Source organism: Molothrus aeneus, unplaced genomic scaffold (genome assembly GCF_037042795.1).
Source record: "Molothrus aeneus isolate 106 unplaced genomic scaffold, BPBGC_Maene_1.0 scaffold_35, whole genome shotgun sequence".
Classification (NCBI taxonomy): Eukaryota; Metazoa; Chordata; class Aves; order Passeriformes; family Icteridae; genus Molothrus; species Molothrus aeneus.
The window spans coordinates 1,665,741-1,693,273 of NW_027099016.1; the positions used below are offsets into that span (position 1 = coordinate 1,665,741).

The 27,533-nt window shown below is 48.4% G+C and overlaps 1 pseudogene; it reads right to left on the minus strand.

Moving 5' to 3' along the window:
• The window catches only part of LOC136570612 (zinc finger protein 208-like), a 625,335-nt pseudogene that overhangs the window by 526,427 nt on the left and 71,375 nt on the right, over positions 1 to 27,533 (minus strand).

The following is a 27,533-nucleotide window of genomic DNA, read 5'->3' on the forward strand; positions in this document are numbered from 1 at the left end:
CATCCCAATTTCCCTCCTCTGGTTTCAAAAGTCATTCCAAAAGACCATTGATCCTTTCTATGATCCCGTTACCTTGAGGGTAGTAAGGAGTGTGAAAAGTCCATTTAATTCCTTCATTTTTTGCCAAATCCTGTACAATTCTAGCAGTGAAGTGGACCCATTATCAGATTGAATTTCCTGTGGTTTTGGGAAAATTCCAAACCATCGCTGCAATGCTTTAACAGTATTATCTCCTGTAGCTCTTTTAAAAGCATTGGCCTGGACCATCCCAGATACAATTTCTACTCCTACCAGCACAAAGTGTTTAACTCCTGACTTCTTAAAGGGTCCAATATAGTCTACCTGCCACGCGCCCCATAAGCCTTTACCCTTTCTGAAATGCAGAGGGTCATCTTCCAAAGGATGTCTCTCCAGTCTCCAGTCTGCGATTGCTCACAGGCTGATACGCATGTTTTACACCTTTCCTTGGTGACAGGCCAACGCTGGGCCAGAGCTTCCTTGTACAAATCTTTCGCACCTGTGTGCTGTCTCTTTACATGCAGCCATTCTAATAGTTGATCCCAGTCCTCTGTAATTTGTTCCTTTTCAGGGGACTTAGTCTTGCTAAATCATCAGCTTTATTGTTCCACTCTCCTGCTGGATTTCCATCTGTCTGATGAAAGGCTGCCCACCCCAACAAAGTTCCCTTGGCTTGTGTTGTTCAAAATTTCTTGCCACTTTTCCTTTTGCCATACTGGAATTCTGTTAACTTCCCAATAATTTTGCTGCAAAAAGGAAGCCACTCAGTACATCCTTTATACACAGCATAGGAGTCCGTGTAGATGCAGACAGGAGAGGTATTCTGTACCTCATGTTGGAAAGCACTCCAAACAGCTCTCAGCTCCCCAACCTGAGCACTGCCTTCTCCCTCGGTAATGATTCGTTCACCAGAGGAAATGTGGAGGGCTGCTGCCCTGTATCTCCACACCTTCCCCTCCCGTTTAGCAGAGGCATCAGGGAACCAAGAATTTTCTGATCGTTTGGTGGAGAAAGGAGGGGATGTTTTAATTACAGAGGCAGGTTTGTCATGGCTGCTGCCCAAGTTCTCAGTTTCTTGGATCGCTAAATTTTTTACAGCTCCTTCTGTTATTGAGAAAATGTTACAGTAATGTTCAATCTGAGCATACCAGTTTGCAACTGAGGCACTTTGGGCCACCCTGTCGGCGGGGGTGGGGGGGGAGGTCCCAGTAGTGACTGTCTTAATAACTTTGAAAGGGCCTCTCAAGGCAACTGGTTGTTGTCGTGCAATTTTTTCCACTTCTATGAAAGCTAAGCTAACCACAAACAATCCTTTTTCCCAGGTAGTGTATCTTTTCTCAGTATCTTTGAAACCATGGGAATGGAAACCAGGAGGCCACATCGGACCCTCAGGACCCCGCTGCCAAATGTGTACTGACAGCCCTGAGGAGGCAAATCCCCATTCCACCTGAAAGGGATCTGTGGGATGGACAGAGTCCAGTGCTTGGTGAGCTGTTGCTTCAAAAATCAGCAATTGCAATGCTTCCTCCTGAGAAGGAGTCAATCCCATTTCACCCCTTTCCTCAGCAAGTCATAAAGGGGCCTGGCAATTATTGAAAGATCTGGAATGTTTTCTCCAGAGCACTAATAATCCTAGAGCTTGCAGGAGATCTTTCCTGGATTCAGGCATTTTGATCTGATCTAAAGAGGTTAGGATATCAGGTGGAATACATGTCATACCTCCTTTCCAGCAAATTCCCAAAAACTTCACTTCCTGAAAAGACTTCTGAATTTTCTCTGGGGGCATCTGCAAATCAAGACTTTCTAAGTGAGAGATTATTTTCTGCTGATGTTTCCCTACTACCTCTATTTCACACACCCCCCCCCCCCCCCCCCCCACCAGAATGTCATCAATGTATTGATAAACAGCTACAGGATCAGGTTTGGGTATTTTTTCTAATTCCTGGGCTAAAGTAGGGTGGGCCAAAGTGGGGGAGTGTTTGTAGCCTTGGGGAAGCCTAGTGAAAGTGTATTGCTGTCCTTCCCATGTGAAGGCAAATCGGTCCATATCTTCTGGCTGTATCATAAAAAACATGTCTTTGACATCTATAGTTGCCATGATTGAGTGAGCTTTTTCTTGAATTGATGTCATTAATTCAGCCAAATTTGGGACCGCTGCTGTAAGAGGGTCTGTGTTGGCATGAAGCCTGCAGAAGTCTACTGTCAGCCTCCACTTCTCATTGGGTTTCCAAACTGGCCACACTGGCAAGTTGAAAAGAGAATGGGTATTGACTATCACCCCTTGGTCTCACAAGTCCTGTATAACTGGTTTGATGCCCTCTTTGGCACCAGAATGTGGAGGGTATTGTTTTACATGAGTAATTTTGCTAGACAGTGAGGAGGATGCAGCTTGGAGCAGTCTAATGTTGAGACATGGCACACCAAATGACCACAGGAATCCCTCAGAATCTTCCCACTGCCTCCCAGCAATAACATCCATCTCTAATAAATTGTTTGGAATATCCCCAATTTTGACAACTAATTGATTCTCCTCTCCATGGAGCGTGAGTTTTACTAAGGCCACATTCATAGATTCTGTAGTTCCTAGGGCATTTAAAGCACATCATTGTTTCTTTGTTGGAACAATTCTACACTTCTGGGCATCCTTTTTGTTAGTGCAGAGATTTGTGCCCCAGTGTCAATCAGAAAGGTTACAAGTGCCTGTTTGAGGCCTGTGATAGCTGTGATCAATATATCTCCTGATTTATGTTTAGTGAGCATTCTCAGATACATCCATGCTCCAGCCCTTCGCTCACCTATAAGGGATGGAGAGCCTAGTTTCTCTGGTTCTGTGTTTGCTTTGGCTCACATCCTAAATTCTGAGGGAGAGGCTGGGAGAGGGTTTCTTTTGGCTCACTGGCTGGATTCTGAGAAGGGAGGGGTGCACTGGGTTGAACTGATAAATTCGGTTTCTGATAGTGCCAATTAGTTATTATTTTCTGTAATTTATCAAGGGGCAAACCATCCATCACCTCTCTGGGGACCCCCCTTTTAACTTCCAACAACCACCAACGTTGGCAGTTAGAGATCTGGTTTCCCTTCCCTAAATTTTCACCGTGAGGAGCCCTGATAAACCAAACACCGTTTGTTTTTTCTGATTTCTCTTCCAGGGTTTTTACAGGTCCATCTCATCTACTGTAATTAATCAAATCTACTGCAACCTCGCTCCATGTCCAAACTTTACAGCTACTGGCAGGTGAATCAGATTGAGAAGCTGGGGGCTGTGAGGGGATGGAGTATGGAGTGAAACCAGGATCAGTAGATCCAGTTTGGTCAGTGGGGTTACCAAGGAATCTATCTAGTCTCTCTATGGGACCCAAGGCCATTATGGTTTTCTGTAAAATAATTGCTGTAGGTTTAGGAAGCCCTCAAATTAAAGAAGTCATAATTTCAGGCTTTACAGGTAATTGCACTGGTGACTGAAAACCAGGAATCAACCTTTTTCATGAATCATTTGCAGGCAGGTGGCTTTGTGGGCGCCTTTGAAAAGCTGGTCGGGGGCACTGACTATAGCTAAAGGGTCTCCCCTTTCCAAAGGATTAATTCCCCCGGCCCAGAAAGGCACACATTGTGTCAGGGACCACGTGTCACGCTCATCTCCTGTTGTTAGGAAAACTCCATGTCCCCAGTACCCACGGGCCTCCTGTTCAGTTAATTTAATTTGATCTCCACCAGTGAGGGACACTTGGAAGACATATTCTGCCTCCGATTCTTGTGGGAGGCACCCAAATTCTTTCTTCAGCTTAGCCAATTTGGTAGTGCTGAATGGTATTTGTTTAGTTGTGATATGTGGTTCAAAATCTTCATCATTAATATAATGATATTCTGTTTTAACCAAGGGTCTCAAATGAGGGCAGCAGTTTTCTCCACAGTTTTTTTACTGCCTCTAGTTCCTTATGGGGATAAATCTGTTTAATGTGAGGAGTTTCTTTTTCCTCTGCCTGTGTTGAGGAATCAGCATTCAGTGAATTCTTAACATGTTCCTCTCTAAGGGCAGCTCATAACAGATGGATCTCATTCCTTTCTTCATTTAATTTTTTTCCAAATTTCAACTAGGCTTTGAAGGGAGTCCATTATAGCTTAAATGGACAGTTATTTCATGTTGTAAAGAACATACTCTATCAATAACATTTTCCAAATTAAATCAGTTACTTTGTGCCCGTTCTTCTCCTCCGGGAGAAGGTTTGGCATTGTGTTTGGCTAGGAGAGAATAAAATTCAGCTTTAACTTTTGCGCTGAGGTTTTCAGTCATTTTGTGAAGGGACCAAACCCATGACAGGGAGGTGTAGACTTAAGGTACACAACCACACAGCCTCTGCTGTGTTTCCCTTGCTTCCCTGGGTGGGTGAAGAGACTAAAAGTGCCTGGGAGGTTCTACTCAGTTACTTCAAGTAGTCCCTTCACTTCCCAGACAGTCCAGATTCACACATACACAAAAACAGTTTCCCTTTTTGCACTAAGAGATCTTTTGTGAAATTCTGAAGGCAGAGCCCTCAATTGAGTATGGGGGTGCTTTTCACCTAGGCATGTGCAATTTGTGGGAAATTCAAGTCACCCTCCCTTGCTTTCTAGACAACCGCTCACCCCTTTCAGGGTATCGGGCTCGGTGCGGCTGGAGTGAAACATCCTTCCCCTGTTACAGACTACACACAACCCTGCAAACCCCTCTGTCTGTCAGAATCCTGTCCATGACGCCAATTTCATGTCACGATCCACTCGTACAAGTGGGGTTGTGATGGTTCATTAACTGATCTCAGAGTGCAAAAACAACAGAGAGGGGATTTCAGTCTTAATCAAAAGAAATGCACCTTTTATTGAGTGCCCACAGCAGAAGCAATAGAAGGATTAGAAAGGAGATAAAGGATAGAGGGAGAGAGAAAAAGACCGGGGTGAGAATAGCTACCAACGGAGAGACAAAATCCTCCTGGTCCAGCCAATAGATCCATCTTGTCACGTTGGGGAGAATCTCAAATTCTTTGGTTAACTCAGGGGTCTTTTATAGTCATCCACCAAGGGGAGAACAGATAAAAGACAATGGAGAATTAGTCTATTGAAAATGAGTAAGACAGTCCATGTTCCAAAACTAGACAAATCAATCTCAGCGGTGAGCGAGACCCATTGTTTTCAGGATTGGTGTCTATGAGAAACCAGTCTTGGCCCCGCAAACACACCTGCAGGCAACACTTGGCAAACATCCCACTTCAGTCAGGCCAGTGCCCCTGTGTTAGAATTTTAAGGGTCTCAGTCTCAGTCCTTGGGAGGAGGCTTCCCTTACAGCGCTTGTGAGGCAGATGAGGGATCTTCTATGGGGGGATCACCAGAGTTACCCCAGAAAGTTCATCTGGCCAAGAGGTGGGGAAATTCATGGGCCATTGTGATGAGCGGGGATCGTGAAGCAGGTGTAAGTGTACAGAGCAAGCCGCTCCCTGTCAGCCCCTGCTCGAAGCAGTTGTAATGTGGGGGCACAGCAAGCACAGCTGCAAACAATCACTTGGCGAGCATCCACCCCAACCAGGCCAGAACTCCAGCCAGGGTCTTCAGGGTCTTCCTCTCTGTCCTTGTGACGGTCGTGAGGCAAATAAGGGAAACTTTGGACCGTCTCTTACAACAGTTTACTTTATCTCTTCCTCAACAATCCCCCCTCTGGGAGATATCTTCTGTTATTGGGCCCTTGAGTGTCACTGCATGACTGATGAAAAATTCATCATCCCATTGTGAGATGCTCCGGCCAGAGGGAGGAGCCAAGCATTCCTACCTGGACATAATTTGACATTTGGAAGAAGAGAGACAGCCTTTTCCCACTGGATTCCCAGAGGAGCAGCTTTCTTTTCCACTGCATTCCCAGAGGAAGTCCAGGCCCATCTACGCCACCACTGGACCTTGAGAGGAAAACTCCACCCTTCTACAGGATCACTGCTTCAACAAAACCCCACCTGTCACTCCAGGAGCACTGCAGCCTCCATTTAATTGGACTGCTACCACCATCCTGACCTTTGGGAAAGACATTCTGTGCTGTCCTTGTGAGCTAGCAAGGCCTCCTGAAGATAAGGAGAAGCCCTATATCTCTCCTGAAGGAAAACCAAGGTCATTACCATGGAGACCAGAGGAAGGAGAGAAAGTTGGGAGATATGGACTCTGGCTGGCTCGCAGAGTGACGTGGCTCCCTGGTTGCCTACTAGGCACTTTGTTTCTCTTTTATGGCCAATGGGCATTGTATATGTGTTAGATGGGTGTAAATATCTGGAAGAACTATAAAAGCTATGTTGGTTTAATAAATTTCGCTCTTGCACCCATTTGATGGAGTCGTGTGCTTTTATACTGTGTCATACCCTGTAACGACACTGACCCACAGGGTGTCAGGTCATATTCTGACTCTGCCAGTGGGGTTTTTTGTTTGTACTATTGCATTTGTATTTTTAGTTTTCCTAGCAAAGAACTGTTATTCTTATTCCCATATCTTTGCTTGAGAGCTTTTTAATTTCAAAATTATAATAATTCAGAGGGAGGGAGATTACATTTTCCATTTCACAGGAAGCTCCTGCCTTCCTTAGCAGACACCTGTCTTTTCAAACCCTGATGGAATGTCATCCATATAATGTAGTATGATGGCATCTGGGAGAGTCCTTTGGATAGGAGATAGGACATTGGCCATGTACCACTGGCATAGAGGGTGAGTTTTTCTCACTTTGTGGGGGGACTTGCCAGTGGTACCACTTCAGATGTGCCTGTTCAGGGAGGGGATGGAAAAAGAGAATCTGGAAGCATCTCGAGGATAGAGAGGGATGTTTAAAAAGTGGCCTTTGATATCTATGACCACCAGTCTCCAATCATGGGGAAGCATGAAGGGAGAGAGGCCAGACTGCAATGACCTCGTTAATTTTACAAAGATCATGGATGAGTGTCCACCTGTCCTTGCCAGGTGTTTTAAGAACAAAGACAGGGCAGTTCCAAGGGCTGTTGGAAGGTACGATGTGGCCCTTGGAGAGCTGCTCCTCCACAAGAAGCTCGAGGATATGTAATTTCTCTGTTGAGAGTGGCCACTGATCCACCCATGGTGGGGTGTCCGTCTTCCAGGTGATTGTGGGGTGGTGCACTCTGCAGTGGCCCCAAATAGAAATCCCGGGAAGAGGTGGAATATCAAGTCAAGCTCCCCACTGGGACAACAGGTCCCTGGCCCACAGGGTGGTGGGTGCCCTGACTACAAATGGCCTGATGGTGGCAGTTTGGCCCTCCAGTCCCTCTGTTGTGATAATACGCTCGCTCCTCATGGAGATGGCAGCTCCTCCGATCACTGAGGTGACTCCAGTGACAGGAGTCAGCTCCTGGTTCAGGGGCCATTGAGGTTGTGTAATGATAGTAACGTTGGCCCCTGTGTCCACCATCCCTTGTAGGTGGATGTCATTACCTTTATTCAACTGACTGCACTTTATAAGGGGCTTGTCTTGGCCCATGATTTCAACCCAGAATGCCATTGGGTGCTCTGGGATATTGTCTATGCTTAATGGCAATAAAAAGGCTTGGGCGATCACAGTCTCTCTGTGCAGGAAGTGTGGTGGTTTTGTGCAGCAGAAAGTGACTGTGATTTCGTCAGTTGGCCCAACACTTTGCACTTCCACTATAATATGTATTTCATTTGGTCCATGAATACATTACCTATTACCAGCACATCCCTCAGGCCCTCTAGGGGTCCATATTTTCTGGTGGGAATACGATAGAAAGCAGAGTCATCAAATTGTATAGACAAAGCACTCACCAGTTGGTGTCAGGTCCTGACCTGAACTTGCTGGAAAGCCTTGGTGACTCTGGTCTGTTGTTCAGAGTATGAAGAGCTCCACAGGAATTTCCCCACGTATTGGTCCTCCAGAATGGTGGGGAGGGTACAGTGAAACAGCTTTCCATTTGCTGTCTTCACACGGGGCCACCCTGCAGTCTGTTGGAAGGTTTTTGGCTGATAATGGTGCTGGTGGTGGTGAGGTTACTGGTGATAACAAAACTGAGAACAGTTGTTAGAATGTCTGTTGCAATCCATACAGTGTGATGAATGGCACCCCTTTGGTGGCTGCTGGTCTTTAGGCATTTTGTATTCTGCACAGTCCTTCAAAAAAAAGGCCCAGTTCCCCACAATTAAAACATTTTGCAGCGTCTTGGGATGTTAAAAAGGCCCTCTCCCTTAGAGATTGCCCTTGCCACGGTGTGTTCAGTGGAAGATAATTTGGTGCAGGCCTCATCCATCTGGTTGATTGTAGGTTCTGGGTCTTAATATTGTTTTGCACTCATTGTTTGACTTTGCCAAGGCCATTTTATTTAGCACTTCCTTCTTGGCCTCTGGGCTTTCTATTTGTCACTCAAGTGCAACTTTAAGTCTGTCTACAAATTTCATGAAAATTTCACTTGCCCTTGTTTAATGTTAGTGAAGCTCTGTGTATGTAGGGTGTTGTCGAGAGTGAGGAGCAGGGATGTCTTTGCAGCAGTGGTGATGTCACCAAGTGCAGCTTCTTGTAAATCCTTTGCTTGGTCTTGTGGCTTCTGGAAGTCACCTTCTCCTGCCATTTGTTCAAGGGTTAAATTTGGTTTGTTGGCATCTTTTGAATATGTGTCCGCCAGTGATTTGAGATGCCTTTTTTACTGCCTCTCCCACAGCATGTACTCGACCGGGGTGTGAGACTCTGTCCAAAGTTTCTCTCATCTGCCTCACGATCGCCATTGGGGACCACTGAAGAAAAGACCCTTGTCTGAAGTTTCTGGCCCTGTTGGAGAAAGTTACGTGCCAACGGCTCCGAGACCTGAGCACAGTGCTAAGCTATTGTTCACAGGTGTTGTTTGCTGTATGCTGCACTGAGCCCAATGAAAGAAGAAGGGGGCATCTTGCCTTTTTGCAGCAATAGCCTTGGAAGCTGTCCCACCTCTCAGCCTGGCTGGACTTCTCCTGAGTCTTGGGTGGTCCCCCACAGAAGACCCTGACCTGTTTTACAACCACCGTGACAGACAGACTGAGATGTAAGGAGCCTCTCCATCAAGGAGTGAGACATGAAACCCCCATGTGAAAAGGCCCCTCTGCTCCTTCCAAGGACTGGGACTGAAACCCCCAGCCCGGGGCAGGTGTGTGGGGGAGGCAAGCTGACCAAAGCGAGATGTTTGCCTGCAGGTTGTGACCGCTGGACCAAGAACACAATGGCTCTCGTTTACTGCTGAGAACATGGACTACCTGTTACATCTATTCCTTATTGTATCTGTTTCCCCCCCTCCCTCACAATTTTCAATAGAGTTATCATAATAAAAACCTCTGAGTTAGTGAGAGATTTCAAGATCTCCCCGACGTGACCTGGTGAGCTCCCTTGGCTGGACATCAAAGGACTTGGCTGTTCTATGTTTGGTAGCTACATACCTTCCTTTCTCTTCCTCCCTCTTTTCCTTATTTTTCCCTTTTTTCCCCAATTCCTCCCCAATGCATTTGGTTATTCAATAAAGGTGCATTTGTTTTGATTATCACTGCAAACCCCCCTGTGCCGTGTCGGTTTTTTGCACCCTGAGATCAAATCCACGAACAATCACGAAACCCGTTCGTAAGGATGGATTGTGACAGAGGGAGAGTAGGCAATTCATGATATTTTTATTTTCATGCACGACCAAGACACGGTCAGAGAAGGTGGCTTCCAGAAAGTTTTTTAAGAAATGCAACCCCCAACCATATTCCTTAGCCACTTTGCAGAGCTCCTTCAATTCCCCATATGGGATGGGCTCCCAGGAATTGATTGCAGTCACTCTTCTGCTGTGTTTACATATAATTGGCAAGCCCACAATATTTTTGGTGAGCTCTGAGCCCTCACAGTGGCTTCCCTCTGCAGCTTGGCCCAGTGATCCTCAGACTCAGGACTGGAATCCGGGTCTGCAGAATCCCTACTCTCATCCTCCGAGGAGGATGGAGGGCACTTGATGACTGCATGGGGCCTCTTGGGGCAGCCAGAATCTGCCTGTTTGTGGGCAGCTGTGGAAGCCAATATGGGCTCCTTCTGGTCGCTGTCATCACCACTTCTGACTCCAGTGTTGTGGGAATGGGAATGGGAGGGACCATCAGGAGAGGAGTCAAGAGAAGAGGGTGTAGGGATGGGGTGTGCACAATGGGGAGGGATTCCCAATAGAGAGGGGAAGTCCCAACATGGACACACTTCCTGACACAGAAGGGAGGGGCAGGGCGCGATTACAGGAATAGAGAAAGTGGGAGGAGGGTCAGAGGCGTTGTTTTTGGCAGAACAGGGAGGTGACAAAATGGCCATCGCCTTTGTGGGGTCAGCACCATTTTGTGGAGAAAGGGCAGAAAAACTTGGAGAGGGAGAAGACAAGATGGTGGGGCTGGCCACATTCCTGGCACCATCTGGGAGAACAGCTGGGGGTAGTAGAACTGGGTACGTGGGCATTGGTAAGAGGGTTAGGAGAGAGCCCAAGGCAGCATGGCCAGTGCTGCCCTGGAGAGGGGACAGAGGACACTGGGAGATGTCAGGGTGATGGTAGGGTTAGGGTAGAAGAAGTATAAACAATTAGAAAATGTATAAAAGGTCAGCCATGTTCGATAATAAAGAGTTGCCATCTGAGACTGCTTGTGGTCTCTGACTTGTGTCATGACTGGCCTGACAGTGACATCTGGTGACCCTGATGTGATTCAACACCCTTAAGAACATATTTGATCTGGACCCAAACGGGCTCCTAGCAACTGGCAGCCATGGCTCACTGGGACGTAGTAGGGGAGGCGGCATTGGTGCAGCTGAGAATGGCGGGTGGAAGCCACAGGGAAGTCCAGACCTGATTTTCTCCTATCAAGACACCTGGAAGTAGGTGAGCCACCAACTAGTAATAATGGGAAATAATTTATCTAATGAAGAAGAGACTGTTTTGGCTACATGGAAAGTTTTGTTAAGAAATAAGGGAATTAATACTTCAGACTATGCCCTTCGTAGTATATTGCTGTGGGCTAAATCACAGGATTTTGGCACTGATCCTGACACAGCATTTAGTGTTAAAGCATGGGAAAAAGTCGGGGACAGACTGTGGGAAGTCATCTGAGTGGGTGATAAAACTGTTGTTGATCTAGCTGTTACCTGGGGATTGCTTTTTGAGGCATTAAAGGAATGGAAAACCGAGCGAGAACAAACAGAGCAGGACATGGATGAAGAATCGGGGTTGATAACAGAAACTGATGAAGGGGATGAGGCAGAGGGGGCCTCTGATGGGGAACTTGGTGAATCTATCCTTGAAGAAGGTGCAAGTGCCATGCAAGTTACCAGGCAGGCTACCAAAGCTTCCAGGAAAGCTGCCAGAGCTTCTGGGCTGGATGCCAAAGCTTCTGGGAAAGCTGCCAAAGCTTCTGGGCAAACTGCCATAGTATCTCCTTCTCAGACTCCTAAACCTCTTTATGTCACAGCTGTGCAGCAGCTCGCAATGGTGCCTGTATACACCACACCACTGCACCAGGTAGCTGAAATGTCTTTACAGAGAGACAAACCCAGTCTTCTGCCCCCCTGCTTCCCTCTGCTCTAGCCCAGCCATCTGCCCCTTCGCTCCCCTCTGAGCTGCCTGAACAATCTGCAAGGTCGTATCCTCCGTTACCTGACAGTGACAGCGACAGCGAATCAAGTGATGAGTCTCCCGCAGTAACATCAGAGTTGGGGCCGGGAACTATTGACAGGTCACCTTCTAATAGCTGTAGCCCTACTGCCCCATGGACTTTGCCCCCACATCAAGTAACTGGGCTTCCTTGACAGCCTCAGTGTCTTGTCTCAGGTTGACTATATGATGCTTTTATCCCCAATTATGTTATGCTGAATAATAAGTTTTGCACCTTATATGATGTTGAATAATAAGTTTTGCACCTTTAAGAGTGTTCCAGAGAGTGAAGCAGCGGGAGAGAAGAAGCAGCAGGTTTTTTTCAGACACCGTACTCACTCCTCCACATTTCTACTCCTGGACTGTTGTTGTCTGCAGATGGACAGACAGTGGGACAGAGCTCTCTTTTGCTTTTAGTTAGTTTTAGCTAGCTGAGGCAAAGAAGTTCCCTACTGTGGGGACTTTTGTTTTTTTCCCTTTTCCTTGGAGCTCTTGAAACCTGCTCTGGACTGAACACCCAGGGGAGCACGGGCAGCTGCATCTGTGGCCCACCAGGCCGGGCCTGGCCTGCAACATTTCCAGCACCGGAGGGACTGATCAGAGACAGAGTGAGCTGAGCCGCAACCCGGGGAGGGACTTTCTCAGTTTGTCATTTCTTTTGGAGTGGCAAGAGATTTTATTGTTTGATATTGTTAAGGTTTTATTGTTTAATAGACAGGTTTTTTCCACCTTTCTCCAAGGAGGTATTTTCTCCCAGACCAGTTGGGGGGAGAAGAGCAGATTGGATCTGCTTTCCTACTGGAGCTCCTTTGGGGGATTCTCTCCCAAATTTGCTCTAAACCTGGACACTCAGGAGTTTTGGGAATTTGTTAGGAAGAAAGCAGCTGAAGAAAAGAATTGGGACATGATAGAAAGATTAGGTGCTCCAAGAGTACCTCAGGAGAACAGTGCTAATGCAAATGTTGCCTGTGATAACCCTATGGCTTCTCCAGGTTTTAAAGCAGCTCCTGGAACAGGGCAGGATGACAGTCATCACGTCTTTGCCTGGAAGGTTGTGCAAGATCTCCAATCCAAAGTGGCTCAGTATGGCATTAATTCCTCAGAGGTAATGCAATTAATATGTGTAATTAATGCAGTTATGCTTGCACCTTATGACATCATGCATATTGCTACTATTTCATTCCAGCCAATACAATACGGTGTATTTCGAGAAACTTTGAGGCAAGTGGCTGAGCAGACAGCTGTAACAAATATGCAGTTGCCTCAACACGACCCTCATCATGCTGTGGATGTTGATGCCCTACTGGGCACTGGACCTTTTGCTAACCCAGATTCACAGGCAAGGTGGGATCCTTCAATTTTGGCACAAGCTCAGCAAATTGGCACGAGTGCTTTAATTAAATCAATGGAAATGGCAGCTCCAAAACAGAGATATGATACTATACAACAAGGGATGAGAGAACCATTTTTGCAATTTGTGGAAGAGCTTGCTGCAGCCATTGAAAAACAGGTAGATGATGAATCTTTGCGACACAAATTCTGTATACATTTGGCTAAAGAAAATGCAAACTCAGGCTGCAGAAAGATTATTGACACTTTACCTGGGGAACCCACATTGCCTCAAATGATTACTGCTTGCTTGAAAGTTGGTTCAGTAGAGCATAAAATAGCAGCTCTTGCTGCAGTTCTAAGACCTTGATTGAAATGCTATAATTGTGGACAGCAAGGGCACGTAAGGGCACAGTGTAATACCCAGAAAATAACATCTAAGCCAAGCGCAAACAGCAATGTTGTGTGCAATTGCTGTGCTAAATTTGGGCACTATGCTCAACAATGCAGGAGTAAATATCATGCAAATGGTCAGCTGTTGCAGGGAAACAAGAAGAGGAGCGCAAAGGGGCATGTGTGAAAACAAATACCCCAACAACTACAGCAGCAAATATGGGCCTCCCCAGCACTGCAAAGCCAAACATTTGTGAACAATACTCAGGGGCAACAAGTGGGTCTGCAGGGATTGATATACCCACCGCTGACACAGTAACCATTCTGACAAAAGAAATGTGCAAAGTGCCCCTCGAAGCCTATGGTTGAATAGGACAGGGATTGAGTGCGTTTTTGATAGGAAGATCAAGTACCACACTTAGAGGTATTCATGTGCATCTAGGGCTTATTGATGCTGATTATTTAGGACAGATTCATGCTATGGTACCCATTGATGACCCTCCTGTCACTATTCAGAAAGGAACTTGCATTGCTCAAATTGTACCTTTTGTGAGTTCTGTTCTGAATACAGTGGACCGAAGTCGCGCCACAGGAAGTTTTGGATCAACAGGGGTACCTCAAGTGTTCTGGGCTGAGAAAGTTACGGAGAACCATCCAGAAAAGACATGTATCCTCATCGCCAGTGGATGTCATCCAGGAACCATATCATTAACAGCCTTGATTGACACTGGAGCAGATGTCACAATTCTCTTGTGACTTTGCTGGCCTCAATCGTGGCCTCTCACTCATGCAAGTTTTGGACTTCTGGGGTTGGGTGGTGCTACAACAGGTGGTTTGTCAGCCATTGTAATTAATGTGAAACATCCTGATGGCCAACAAGCTAACATCAGACCCTATGTTGCCGATGCTCCTCAAAGTTTGTGGGGATGACATTGTTTATCTCAATGGGGTGTCAAAATACGTATTTTTAATAGGGGCCACTGTGATGCAGGGCAATGAATGTCCAGTTGTAGCCTTGATATGGTTGACAGATGAACCTGTCTGGGTTGGCAACCTCCATCACATTAACGTTACTTAAGTCATCAGTTCATTTGCTTCCCACAGGAGTTTTAGGACCATCCAGGCAGCGTATGCATGCATTGTTTTTAGGTTGGTCATCCATCTCTTTGATGGGACTTTTTGTCCTCCTTGGAGTTTTAGACTCTGATAATAAGATTATGATCATGGCCTGGACATTCCAACTGCCTTTCACTGTTCCCCAAGGAACTTGAATAGCTCAACTGATTTTATTGCCCCAAACCATGAGCATACCTTTTACAGACATAATATGAAAAAGGGGATTTGGGTCTACTGGAACACCCCAAATATGTTGAGTACAACCTATACTAGAACAATACCCCACATGCTGGTGTACTCTGACATTAAAAGGGCAAAAGATAACACTTGACAGCCTCATAGACACAGGGGTTGAAGTTAGTTATCTCTCAAGCCAAATGGCCCTCACAGTGGTCCCTTGCTAAAGTGCTCCAGGCACTTTCAGGCATTGGAGGAAGCAGCCGCAGCTGTCAAACCCACCACTGGATACAGATCAAAGGGCCCGAGGGACACCGTGCTCAATCATACTGTTTGTATTACCAGTACCAATGGTACCGTGGTGGGGGATGTTCTCTCCCAATGGGGCTTTAGGATTCAATCAGCTTTTTAAAGGGGGCCGTTGGAGAGCGACACTTTAAAACTAACCTGGAAAACAGGGAAAATGGTTTGGGTGGATCAATGGCCCCTACCATTGCAAAAACTTTGTGTATTAACAGAGTTGCTCCAACAACAACTCCAGAAAGAGCATTTTGTCCTTTCTAACCGTCCTTGGAATTCTCACATGTTTGTTATCAAAAAACAAACTGGCAAATGGCGCTTACTCCATGATCTTTGAAAAATAATGCAGCTATGGAGGACACAGAGTCCTTACAGCCAGGTCTCCCATCTCCTACCATGATTCCCAAAAGTTGGCACTTGACTGTTACTGATTTAAAAGACTGGTTTTTTGATATTCCTTTACATCCTGATGATGGTCCTAAATTTTCCTTTTCAGTTCCAAGCACAAAAATGCAGGCACCCTTAGAGCGATATCACTGGATAGTTTTACCTAAGGGCATGAAAAACAGCTGTACTAGTTGCCAGTGGTATATTGCTAGGTCCTCAATTCTGTTCATCAACAAATACCTAATGTTCTTTTGCACCATTCTATGGATGATATTTTTGTAACAGCTGAACAACAGGAAGTCATGGAGAAAGCCTTAGTTAGCCCTTGTCACCAAAGCTGTAAATCAGGCAGGGCTTTGCATAGCTCCCAAAAGGTACAAAAACATCCTTCGTGGAGGTATTTGGGGTGGTGCATTGGAGTCTCTTCAATTTCTCCCCAAGCTCTTCAAATTCAGACAAATATTTGCACCTTACATGATGCACAAAAATGTTTGGGAACAATCAACTGGGTGCACTCCTTGTTAGGGAATTCAAATACAAAGCTAAAAGTCCTTTGTTTGAATGATTAAAAGGAGATTCAGACCTTTTATCACCTAGACAACTTACATTTCAAGTTCAGCAGGCGCTGCAATGCCCAGCTGATGTCATAATAAACCAACAAGCTGCACACTGGGCACCTGAGCTGCTTTTCTTTTTAATAATCTTGCATCCAGCAAAACAGCCCCATGCCTTGATGTTTCAATGGGACCCCAATGCACCAGACTCTTTGTTTATCACTGAATGGATTTACTTACCACACCAAATGACTAAAACCATCAGTACCCAACATGAAATGATGGCCCAACTGGTTGTTAAGGCTTGACAGAGACTCGTTTCTCTTGCAGGAGGGGAATTTTCCACTCTTTTCCTACCTTTAACCACCTTTTATTTGAATTGGATAGTTCAGGGATCAAGGCTCTTCAGATGGCCTTTCCTGAATTCAGTGGACAAATCTCAATACGTCCTCCAAAACATGAGTTGTTTTAACAGCTTTTAAAAGCTTTTATTAAGCTTTTTTTTTTTCAATTGACAGAGAAACCCAAGAGGAGTGAGGTTCCACTTCAAGCCTTAACAGTATTCACAGATGGTTCTGGTCACTCTCAGAAATCTGTGGTAGTATGGAGAGACCCCTCTTCTAGTGGGTCTAATGGAGAGCAGATTTATCCATATCTGAGTGGTCCCCCCCAATTGTTGAACTTGCTGCTGTTGTCAGAGCTTTTCAAAAATTTTCTGTTCCTTTTAATCTGCTTACAGATTCAGCTTATGTTGCAGGAATAGTGATGAGAGCCAAAGCATCAGTTAAGAAAGAGTTGAAAATTCACAACAATTTTATTGGTTGCAGCTCCTTGTTTTTTCCTTAGAAAATTGAACATTTCCTTACTTTGTTATGCATATTTGTTCACATACAGACCGTCCCAGATTTTTAGCTGAAGGGAACAGGCAAGCTGGCCTTTTAACAATGCCTGTACAACAATCTGTTCTACCTAATAAGATAGAACAGCCTAAATTGATCCATTTGTTATTTCACCAAAATGGTGTCACTTTGATTTGGCACTTTGGCATTAGTAAAGCCCAAGCTTCAAGAATTATTGCTGTTTGTCCTGATTGCCAAAGGTGTTCTTTTCTCTCTATTGCAGGAAGTATTAATCCCAGAGGGCTTCAGAGCCTTAAAGTCTGGCATCAGACGTTACCCATTTTTCTGAATTTGGTCATTTAAAATACATTCATTCCTCTATTGATACCTTTTCTGGTGCTCTTTTTGCATCTGCCCATTCAGGGAAAACAGCTTACGATGTCTCTAGACACTTCACTGCTGCTTTTGCCATTCTTGGTATACATCTGTAGTGAAGACAGGCAATGGCCCAGTTTATATTTCCCGTCGAGTTGCTAACTCTTTTGCCTTCTGGGGAATTATGCACAAAACAGGTATTGCTCATTCCCCAACAGGCCAATCTGTCACAGGCTCATGGCTCCCTCAAACATCTCTTGGTACAACACAAAGGGGGGTCAGAGATGGAACCCTGCCAAGAGACTGCAGAAAGCCCTTTATGTGATCAACTTTTTGAATTGTTCTTTGATGGACCCTAACCCACCGATTGTTTGACATTTTAATCATGATTCACAATTGCAACAAAAGGAAAGAAACCCCTGCATAAGTGAAGGATCCAGAATCTGGTAAGATATTGGGGCCTTATCCTTAGGCCACCTGGGGTAGAGGTTTTGCTTGTGTCTCCACAGAGAATGGTCCTGAGTGGATTCCAGCAAAGAATGTGAAGCCGTTTTTAAGAATCTTTGAGTGCATCACCTGAAGATTCACCTTGAACACCAACATTGGCGGAGAACCCTTGTGAACAGGACCTCACCACCACACCAGCGCCCGTTTAACCTCTAACAGACTTATGCCCTTGGGAAAATGGTTAAGATTACCCAGTGGTATCAGGGTTTACAGGGCTAGGAAAACTTCTGGGGGATTGGAGACTTGGTGGATGGATAAAAAATTTAGTTAAAATAGGCTTCTATGTATTAGGCATTGTATTATGTATTGTTATGGTTATTCCTTGTATTTTACAGTGTGTGAAAAAATTAATAGACAAGTCACTTAAGAGTGTATTTTTGTTTGAATGGATAGGGGGAGGTATGGGGAATAAAACAAAAAGTACAGTGGAACTGATGAAGGGGCCTGATATCTTAGGCCTGGTTGAGCAGAAACTGTGGGAGGGACAGACACAGATTAAGGCTCCCTGGGCAAGAGGGGACCAAGAAACAAGATGTGAAACTTAGTGATAAGATAATGTTACCAGGTGACCTGATGTCCTGAAGAATGTGTAACCAAGGGGAAATTGTTACAAAAAATGGAGCCCTATATAACTACCATACAAGTAAAACCCCATATAAATCCCTGGCATACTCAATAAAATTGGCTTCTGATCTAAACTCAGATGTCCCCGTCTCTCCATCATCATTAACCCCCCTAGGTGGGGGGAAGATGTTGGAGAGATTCCTTTCCCTTCTCTTTGTCCTGATGTGGTTTGGTTGGTAAATAAATTCACTCCCTGTGCCCAGGCTGGGTCTGTTCTCCCTGTGGCAGTGCTCGGGGTGGGATCTGTCCCATTCCTTCTCTCAACTCCCAGGCCTCTCCACAGGCAACAAGAGAATGCAATGAACAAGAATCAGCCAATCAGAGAGAGCAGTTCTGATGACTCACCAGTTGCTGGGCAGACCCACAGCACCCAGTGTTCCCTGGCCCCCACCCTCCCTGCTCAGTCACAGCCCCAATCCTCCCTGCGCAATCACAGGAGGTCCCAGTCAGGTGCAAGGCCACGGGAAGGGGCTGCAGCTGCCACTGGCTCAGGAGCTCTGAGGGCAGAAAAAAGGGGGTGACACCGGGATGGGGGACACTGGCAGGGCTTCCCTTAATGGTGCCTCCATTTGTGTTGGCCCAAGTGAGAGCTTCTGGAGAATCTCTTCCCACACACAGGACACTCATTGGGCCTCTCCCCAGTGTGGATGTGCCTGTGGGTGACGAGGGTGGAGTTGCGCCTGAAGCCCTTCCCGCAGTCGGGGCAGTGGAAGGGCCTCTCCTCAGTGTGAATCTGCTGATGTACTGAAGCACAGACAGACAACTCTTCAACTAATTAAAGTTGAAAAGAAGGGTATTTTATCGCAGTGCTGGACATATAAGGAATCATTTCCAAATGGATGTGCAAGGATTTGCAGACTCCTGCTCTCTATTTATACAGAAAAGGTTTTACATATCCAAGCAGTTTCTAAGGATGAATAATACAGAATCATTATCTGCCCACTTTGTATTATAATCAGCTGAATACCTAATATGTCTGCGCAATTGCACTGCCTTAATTGGGTCTGTGGGATTTTGAAATAAGGCTGTGGGCGTATGTGAAGAAGAAAGCTCTCTTCCTCATGGTAAACTCTTCACCCATGGCGAGTTTGCAGGACTTTTTGATCTGCTGGTCATGGTCCAAGCCTCTCCAAACTGATTATTCTTAAGGCAAGATATTTCTATGGTCTCTGCTCCTCCGCAATTGCTACATCTATCCCTGTCACTCCGAGCTTTACTTTCTAATATATTTGTTACTCTTTCACTAACCTATGTGATTTTTGCTTAGCTAACATACCTTCTTAACTAATTTTAAAATCTTAACTAAAATATGTAATCTTCTACTGTCTCAGTTATACTCCCAGCTGGCCCCTTGACTCATCCACAGTTTTCAATTATCGTAAATACATTTCCAGCTGATCCCTTGACTCATTATGATGAGATTGGAGCTGCTCAGAAACCACTTCCTACACTCGGGACACTCATAGGTTCTCTCCCCAGTGTGGATCTTGCAGTGATTGATGAGGTTGGAGCTCCACCCAAAGCCCTTCCCACACTCCCCACACTTGTAGGGCCATTTCCCCATGTGGATCACCTGGAGCCAGATCACATCTGAGCTCCAGAGCTCCGGCTGAAGCCCTTCCCACATTCCAAGCACTTGTGGGGTTTCTGCCAGCCACGAGTTGTCTCTACCACCTCTGAGTTCTGAATCAATCTCTGGCTGCCTTCTGGACACAGGGGGCATCTTTCCTCCTCACAGCTGCCAGGGCTGGGTTTGCAACCCCTCCTTGTGTGGGATCTCCAGGGCTTATCCTCCCCATTGGATTCCCATGCCATGGAGCTGCTCAAAACGGCCTTTTCCATGAGGCTCTGCAGCAGGGATTTGCTCTCCCTGGTCTCCGTCTGCAGCTCAGTGCCTGGGGAAGGAAAGGAAAGAAAAGAAGAGGAAGGAATGAGGAAGGAAGAAGGACAGAATGAGAAGGGGAAGGAGCTGTGGACAAGGACAGGATGGGATTTGCCTCTGTGCCAGAGGGAAGGGGAAGGAGATCCCCCCAGTTCATCCTTGGCAGGATGGCATTGGTAGCGGGGTTGTCCTGCAGCCAGAGGAAATGTTGGGCTGAGACATGAAACAGAGGAGAGGGGGAAAGGGGCAGTGACTTCCTCCTTGCCTGCCTCAGTGTCCCAGGCCATCTTCCTTTTCCTCGCAGCCTCCTCCAGCTCCATCCAGACAAAGATTGGGATTGACAAATCCTGGCTTGGGGGAAAAACAACAGGTGAGGCCCTTGGTCCTGCTTCCCAAGTCCAGCTCAAAAAGCAACTGCCCTGTTCACAGTTGGATGGGCCCAGACCCTGCTCATCTCCAGCCTCCCCCACCCCTCCAGGCTGACAGGATCCCCCAGCTCCAGGATTGGCCTTCGTTGCTCTCCCCACTCTGATGCCAATCAGAGTCCCAACACCAATGTCCCCCCCAGCTGGTACCACTGCCCCAGCCAGTACAGACAGTTTGCCACAGGAACCTTCCACAGTTCTCCAAAGGGGCATCTGTGTCTCACCCTTGGGGCCCTGCAAGATCCAAACATCCCCTCCCCTGAAACAAACCCTCCCAGAGATCCTCCAATGGATTTGGGGTGAGTTCCCCCTCCCCACTCACCTGTGAGATCTGGGGGGATAGATGCTGCCAGGGCCAGGGGAGCTGCAGACTCAGCGGGCGAGTGGGAAAACAGCGTGGTTCTGCTGCGGCTCCTCCTCTTTCTATTCTTCTTCCTGCTCTTCCTTTTCCCATCCTCCGCTTCTTCTCTCCCTCCTCTTCCTATTGCTCCTCCTCCATGCCCAATCCAGATCCTCCTTTCACACCCTTCTCTCTCCCATGGCTGCAGCATTTGGGTGGAGGGAACCAGGGAAACCCCCATGAGCCCCCCAGGGATGGGCAGGGGGCTTGGGAATCCACCCAGTGCAGATCCATTCCCCTCCAGAGCCCCAGGGAATCACTCCAGGGATCAAGCCATGGGGACACAGTGGGATCCCCACGGAACCACCCTTTTTCTATCCCATCCCCAACTTTCCCTCCCCTCTCCTATCGTTCCCCCAACCCAAGGACCCCTCCCAACTCAATCTGGGGATCCCATCCCTCTCCCACTCTGAATCCTCTTTTTCCCTGCACTCCCACCCCTTTCCCATCGTGCCTTCAGCTCCACCTCTCATCCCTATTTGGTTTTGGGGGATGCAGGTCCCTCCTGCTCAGTCTGGGGGGTCACATCCCCCCTTTCCCTCAATTCATGCATCTCCTGGCTGCTTTTTCCTGGGAGCAATCCCTCAGTTTTGGGACTTTTGGGGTGTAGTTTAAGAGTGTGACAGCTCTGTCTGGCTTTCCCCTCCTGTTGTGGCCTCTCAGCTGCCCCTGACACCCTGGGGGTGCTGGGATTTTCTTCCTGGGGACAAAGATGTTCATCCCCTTCCAGGAGCCCAATGCCTGGCTGGGGCTCCAGTTCAGGGGGTCCTTGAGCAGCTGCCCCAGAACCTCCCCCAGGGTCTCCCAGCACAGCCAGAGCCACTCGGCCTGGGGTCCCCAAAGGCCTCAGCAAGCCCCAAATCCCTCCCAGGAACCCTCAACTCCCTCAAACCCAGCATCCCCCACATCCCCTGCAAGTTCCCCCCATGGCACCAGCCATGGCCATGTCCCCACATGTCACTGCCCATGTCCCACCATGTCCTCACCCACGGCTGTCTCCCCACCATGTTTCCATCCCTGTCATTGTTCCCCACATCTCCATCCATGCCTGTGTCCACCCACATCCCCATGAATGGCTATGTCCCCCTCCATGTCCATGTGTCCCCCAACTGGTTCAGGAAAAATAAAATACCTCTTTGAAGAAAAGTGGAAAAAACTGTTTATTACACAATAAAACCTAAACAATATTAAACAATAAAACCTCTTGCTGCTCTAAAAGAGAGACAAACTCACAAAGTCCCTCTGTGGGCTGTAGCTCAGCTCACTCAGTCCCTTATCAGTCCCTCTGGTGCTGGAAATGCCGCGGCCCTGGCCCGGCCTGGTGGGGCACAGGTGTGAGCTGCCCGTGCTCTTCTGGTGTTCAGGCCACAGCAGGTTTAAACAGGTTCAAAGAAAAGGGAAAAACAATCCACAGTAGGGAACTACTTTACCTCAGTTAGCTAAAACTAACTAAAAGCAAAGGAGGGCTCTGTCCTGCTGTCTGTCCATCCGCAGACAACACAGTGCAGGAGCAGGAATGTGGAGGAGTGAGTGCAGTTTCTGAAAACAAATACCACACTTCTTCTCTCCCTCTTCACTCTCAGGACAAGTCTTAAAGGTACAAAACTTATTATTCAGCATAAACAGAACAGACTGGGGATACAAACATCATATAGTCCACCCTGAACATACCTTCAACACCATTCAGTACTCCCTGATGTCACCAGAAGATAGGATTGAATGCAAAAGATTTTATGGGGTTGAAAGTCAACAAATCTGCCCTCCCCAAGGAATTCCCATTGTAGGTCTGTGTCCCAATGGATGCTCCTGCTGCTGGGTTTATCTAGCTGCCCACAGGGAACCAGGAAGATGCGGAGCCTCCAAGCCAGGTGTCTTCCCAACACGGATCACCAGGACCATGGATCACCAGGGCTCTGCCCAACAACACTCACTGAGGATCATCCAATGTAGATCGTCTCATGGGGGACAGAGCTGGAGCAGCGCACAAAGCTCTTCCCTCACGTGGGGCACTCACAGGGCTTCCCTTAGTGGCGCCTCCGTTGGTGTTCTGTCAAGTGAGAGCTCTGTGAGAATCTCATCCCACACTCAGGACACTCGTAGGGCCTCTCTCCAGTGTGGATGCGCCAGTGGATGGTGAGTTTGGCGTTTTCCTTAAAGCCCTTCCCACAGTCGGGGCAGCGGAAGGGCCTCTCCTCTGTGTGAATCCGCTCATGTTTGAGGAGATCGGAGCTCCTGTGAAACCTCTTCCCACACTCAGGACACTCGTAGGGCCTCTCCCCAGAGTGGGTGCGCTGGTGTTTTCTCAGGTCAGAGTTCCACCCATAGCTCTTCCCACATTCCAAGCAGGTGTAGGGCCGTTCCCCCGTGTGGATGACCTGGTGCCGAATCAGGGCCGAGCTTCCTCTGAAGCTCCTCCCACATTCCCCACACTCAAAGGGCTTTTCCCCAGTGTGGATCTTCTGGTGTTCCGTCAGGTGGCCCTTCTGGCTGAAGCTCTTCCCACATTCCCCACACTCAAAGGGCTTTTCCCCAGTGTGGATCTTCTGGTGTTCCGTCAGGTGGCCCTTCTGGCTGAAGCTTATCCCACACTCCCCACACTCATAGGGCTTTTCCCCAGTGTGGATCTTCTGGTGTTCCGTCAGCTGGCACTTGATGCTGAAGCTCTTCCCACACTCCCCACACTCAAAGGGCTTTTCCCCAGTGTGGATCACCTGGTGTTGCATCATGATGGAGTTGTGGCTGAAACTCCTCCCACATTCCCCACACTCAAAGGGCCTCTCCCCAGTGTGGATCACCTGGTGCTGCCTCAGGCTGGAGCTCCAGCTGAAACATTTCCCACATTCCAAGCACCTGTGTGGCTTCTCCCTGCCATGAGGCTTCTCCACCAGCTCCAAGCTCTGGCTGGATCACAGGATGCATTCCTGGCTCACAGGGGCTCTTTCGTCCCCAGAACTCCCTGGGCAGGGTTTGCAGCCCCTCTTCATGACGTACATTCGGGGCTTTTCCTCCTCCTCCATCAGGCCACACCCTGAGAATTAAAAATCCTGGTTTGCAGAAAAAATCAAGAGGAGAGCAGCTTGGACTGGGAAAACCTCCATGCCCAAGTTCATCTGGGAAAGTCATTGGGCATCTTGTGTCTGAAAGAACCTCCAAAATACCATGATTCAGCACAAAAATCCTCTAAACATCAAGATGCAGATCAAAAACTTCCCCAACGTCAATATTCAGCAAAAACCTCCTTCAAAATACAGAGATTCAGCCCTCACAAAAAACAAAAGCACCAACATTTGCCCAGTAAAGCTCAGAAACCCCAAGATTCAGCCTCTGTGAAAATCATGGATTCCCCCTCCCCTGGTCACCTGCTGCATACGGACAAAGCTCCTGGGGCTGGGGGGGAGGCTGCAGATACAGGGAGGAGTAGAACCGTGTGGTGCCGCCTCTTTCTGCTCCTCCTCCTCCTCCTCTGTTCCTGCTCTTCCTCACATTCTTCTTCCTCCTGCTATTCCTCCTTCTCCTGCACAATCCCACCTTTTCCTCCCACGTCCAGGGTTTCACCATTTTGTTCCTCAACCCTGCTTCTCCTTCCCTTCTCCTCCTGCCCCAGGCCCAGCACCCGCTGCCGGCTCCCTCTTGCCCCCAAACCCACAGCATCCCACAGCAGGGGCAGGGATGGAGCTGGGGCAGGTCGGGCTGGGGCAGCGCTGGGCTCTCGGCCGCTCCCGCCCGCACTCGGTCCCCACTGCAGCCGCTCCCGCCAGGACAGCGCGGGGGGGCCCGGCCTTGGCGCTGCCCCACTCCCACCTCCCCAAATTCCCCTCGAGGGGGGCGCTGGGGCCGAGGGGGGCGCTGGGCGCAGGTGGGGAACGCTGAGAGCTGCGGGTCTGCCTGGCAACTGCTGAGTCATCAGAGCCGCGTGCTCTGATTGGCTGAGCGCTGCCTGAGGGCTGGGGCTGCAGCAAGGCGGGACACCCTGCTCCAGGGGGGATGTCCCACAAACGCGGGATCCCCATGAAAGGAAGAAGAGGAAAGTGTCTTTACAATCAGATGCTGTGAATCTGCTGAGAGATAGAGCCAGGAACTTGTACGTAAGGAAGCGACAGGAGAAGCCATCAGTTTAAGAAAATGTTGTTAACTGATGACACAGACTGCTGCTCAGCCAAGGTCCTGCCACATTCATGAACTTCGAGAAGAAAAACAACAAAGACTTCACAGAGCCATGAATATCGGTTGCTACACAAAAGTAGGGAGCATGTCAAGGGGATATGTAGTAAGTGGATTGGGAAGTCTCTTCCTCTCAAGTACACCACCCAATGAGGAAAGGAAGAGGGAGATGCAGCTGGGAAAATTAGGATGAACAGGAGGCTGTGTCCTCCACCAACCGGAAAGACCCTGTAGGAAATGTCCCATGGCCTCTCCCTTTCTTTAGGAATGAAATTACTTTTACAGGACTCCTCTGTCTGCTTTGTGGACAGAATCCTCTGGTGATGTCAAATTTTCCACACACCTTGGGACTCGTCCGGAATTCCTTCCACCGTCTGGGGCAGCGGGCAGTGAGTGCAGCTGAAGGTGCCTCACCCAGTTTGGGTGATCGGCCCCCTTGGGGGCGGCAGCACCGAGGACTGATTGGGTACCTGAGAGTGACCAGGAGACAGACGAGTGACACATCGGGGGGGCTGTGAAGAGTCAGCAGGGAGAGAGCACTGAAAATCTCATCAGTGAGTGCACTGGGATCTTTGGGGAGTGAGCATGGCAGGGCACCCATGGAAACAGAAAAGGGAAAGCCAAGAAGGGGTTCTGTGCCAAAGGGATGATGATCCCAAAATATCTCTGAAGGGTCCCTTGGGAGAAGGTTGAGGTAGATTGCACACTCCCTCAGAGGCAATTAAGGACTTGGACACCCAGGGGGGCAATAAGAGAAGTGGAGAAGGGATTTGGACAACAGGGGATGGATGGTGTTGGTGTGCTGGGAAGAGACTGGGTGAAGGGGAGTGTGCAGGAATATGGTTAAGGCAGGAAGCAGCAGGAGGAATCTATGTGGTGAGAAAAAGAAAAGGGGAGGAAGAGAAAAATACTCAGAATTTGGATGTTTTTCAGCAGAGTCTTATCCTCAACATTTGCCGGCTGATCATTTGTATCCCCGGTTTCCCGGAGAGGAAAACAAGGAGGTCAGGGTTTCAGGGGGTTTCTCTGTGGGGGCAGCGGCAGCACCGGGCGCAGAGGTGCGGGACCGGGAGCACGGGCTGGGGGCCTGGGGGGAGCTGCGGGGCCGGGCCGGGGCTGTGGGGCAGCCGGGGCTCAGCGCCGGGCGCTGCCTGACCCCACCAGCCCCGGGCAGGGCCGGCAGTGGCCCCCGGCCCCCAGGAGGCTGCGGGACGCCCCGGCCGCTGCCCGGCCCCGTGGAGCTGCCGGCCCTGCCCGCCGGGGGGCGCCTTTGGACACTGCGGCAGGACAGGGAGCGGCTCTGGGATACGGGCTGGGGAGGGCACCCTGAGCACAGGGACGAGGAGCAAGGAACACCTGGGAAATGTGGATTATAAGGGAAGGATCGAGATTTTCTTTTCTTTTCTTTTGTTGGGATCACCACAGAAACGAATGATTTTGCAGAAAGCTCAGCAGCTCTCAGAGGATGAGCACCCACAGGCACTGAGGGGGGCTGCAGGAGGGGCAGAAGAAGGCCCTGCAGCACTTGGGCACAAAGGCCCAGCAGGTGAATGCAAGAAGGGAGCAGCAAAAGGCCAAGCTGAAGGCAAAGGCCAGGGCAGAGCTCCTACAGCCCCTGAGGGATCAACCCCAGGGCCCAAGGGGGCCCCAGCACCCAGGGCACGGGCTCGGCCACAAGCACCCGGCAGAGGCATTGCCCTCCTCGGCAGGGGACAGCCCACCCAAACAGCCCCTGGCAAGGAATCAGGGCTCCAGCTGCAGGGCACAAGGACACTGCAAGCACAGACAGCAGCACCCTCAGGACCAGCAAGTCCACCCCTTGATGGACATGGATTGGCAGGGCTGTCACAGCTCCCATCACACCAGGGACCCTCCACACTGGAGCCCTTGAGAACATTCAGGTGGGTCTGCATTGAGAGGAGGCCTCTCCTGATGGACACAGGGGCCTCTCAATCCACTCTGAATCTTAGACCTAATGGGCAAAATAGGAAAGGCATGGTTTAATTATTAAGGGAATAAGTGGGAAAGATGAGCAGGTATGATTTCATCAACCACTACTAGGAGATGTAGGGGATAGGCTTGAAATAAATTAATTTCTTTTTCTTCCTCCTGTGATTGCAATGTACTGGGAAGGAATTTGGTGGCTGGATTTTTATATTGTAAAAGGTGATACAGAGGCTTATGATGTTGTACTTATGTGTCAAATGTCTGGCAAGGCCTATGCTGAAGTGAACCCACAAATGTGGACAGTCCAGGGAAAGAGGGAAAATTAGATATGGAGCCTCACCAAATTACTTTGAAGCAACAAGAGGTTGCTTGTATTGATTTAAAATCAATACTCTATTCCAAGAGAGGGAAGGAAGGGCTTACAGCTTATTACTGACTCTCTCTTAAAGGCAGGGCTTTGGA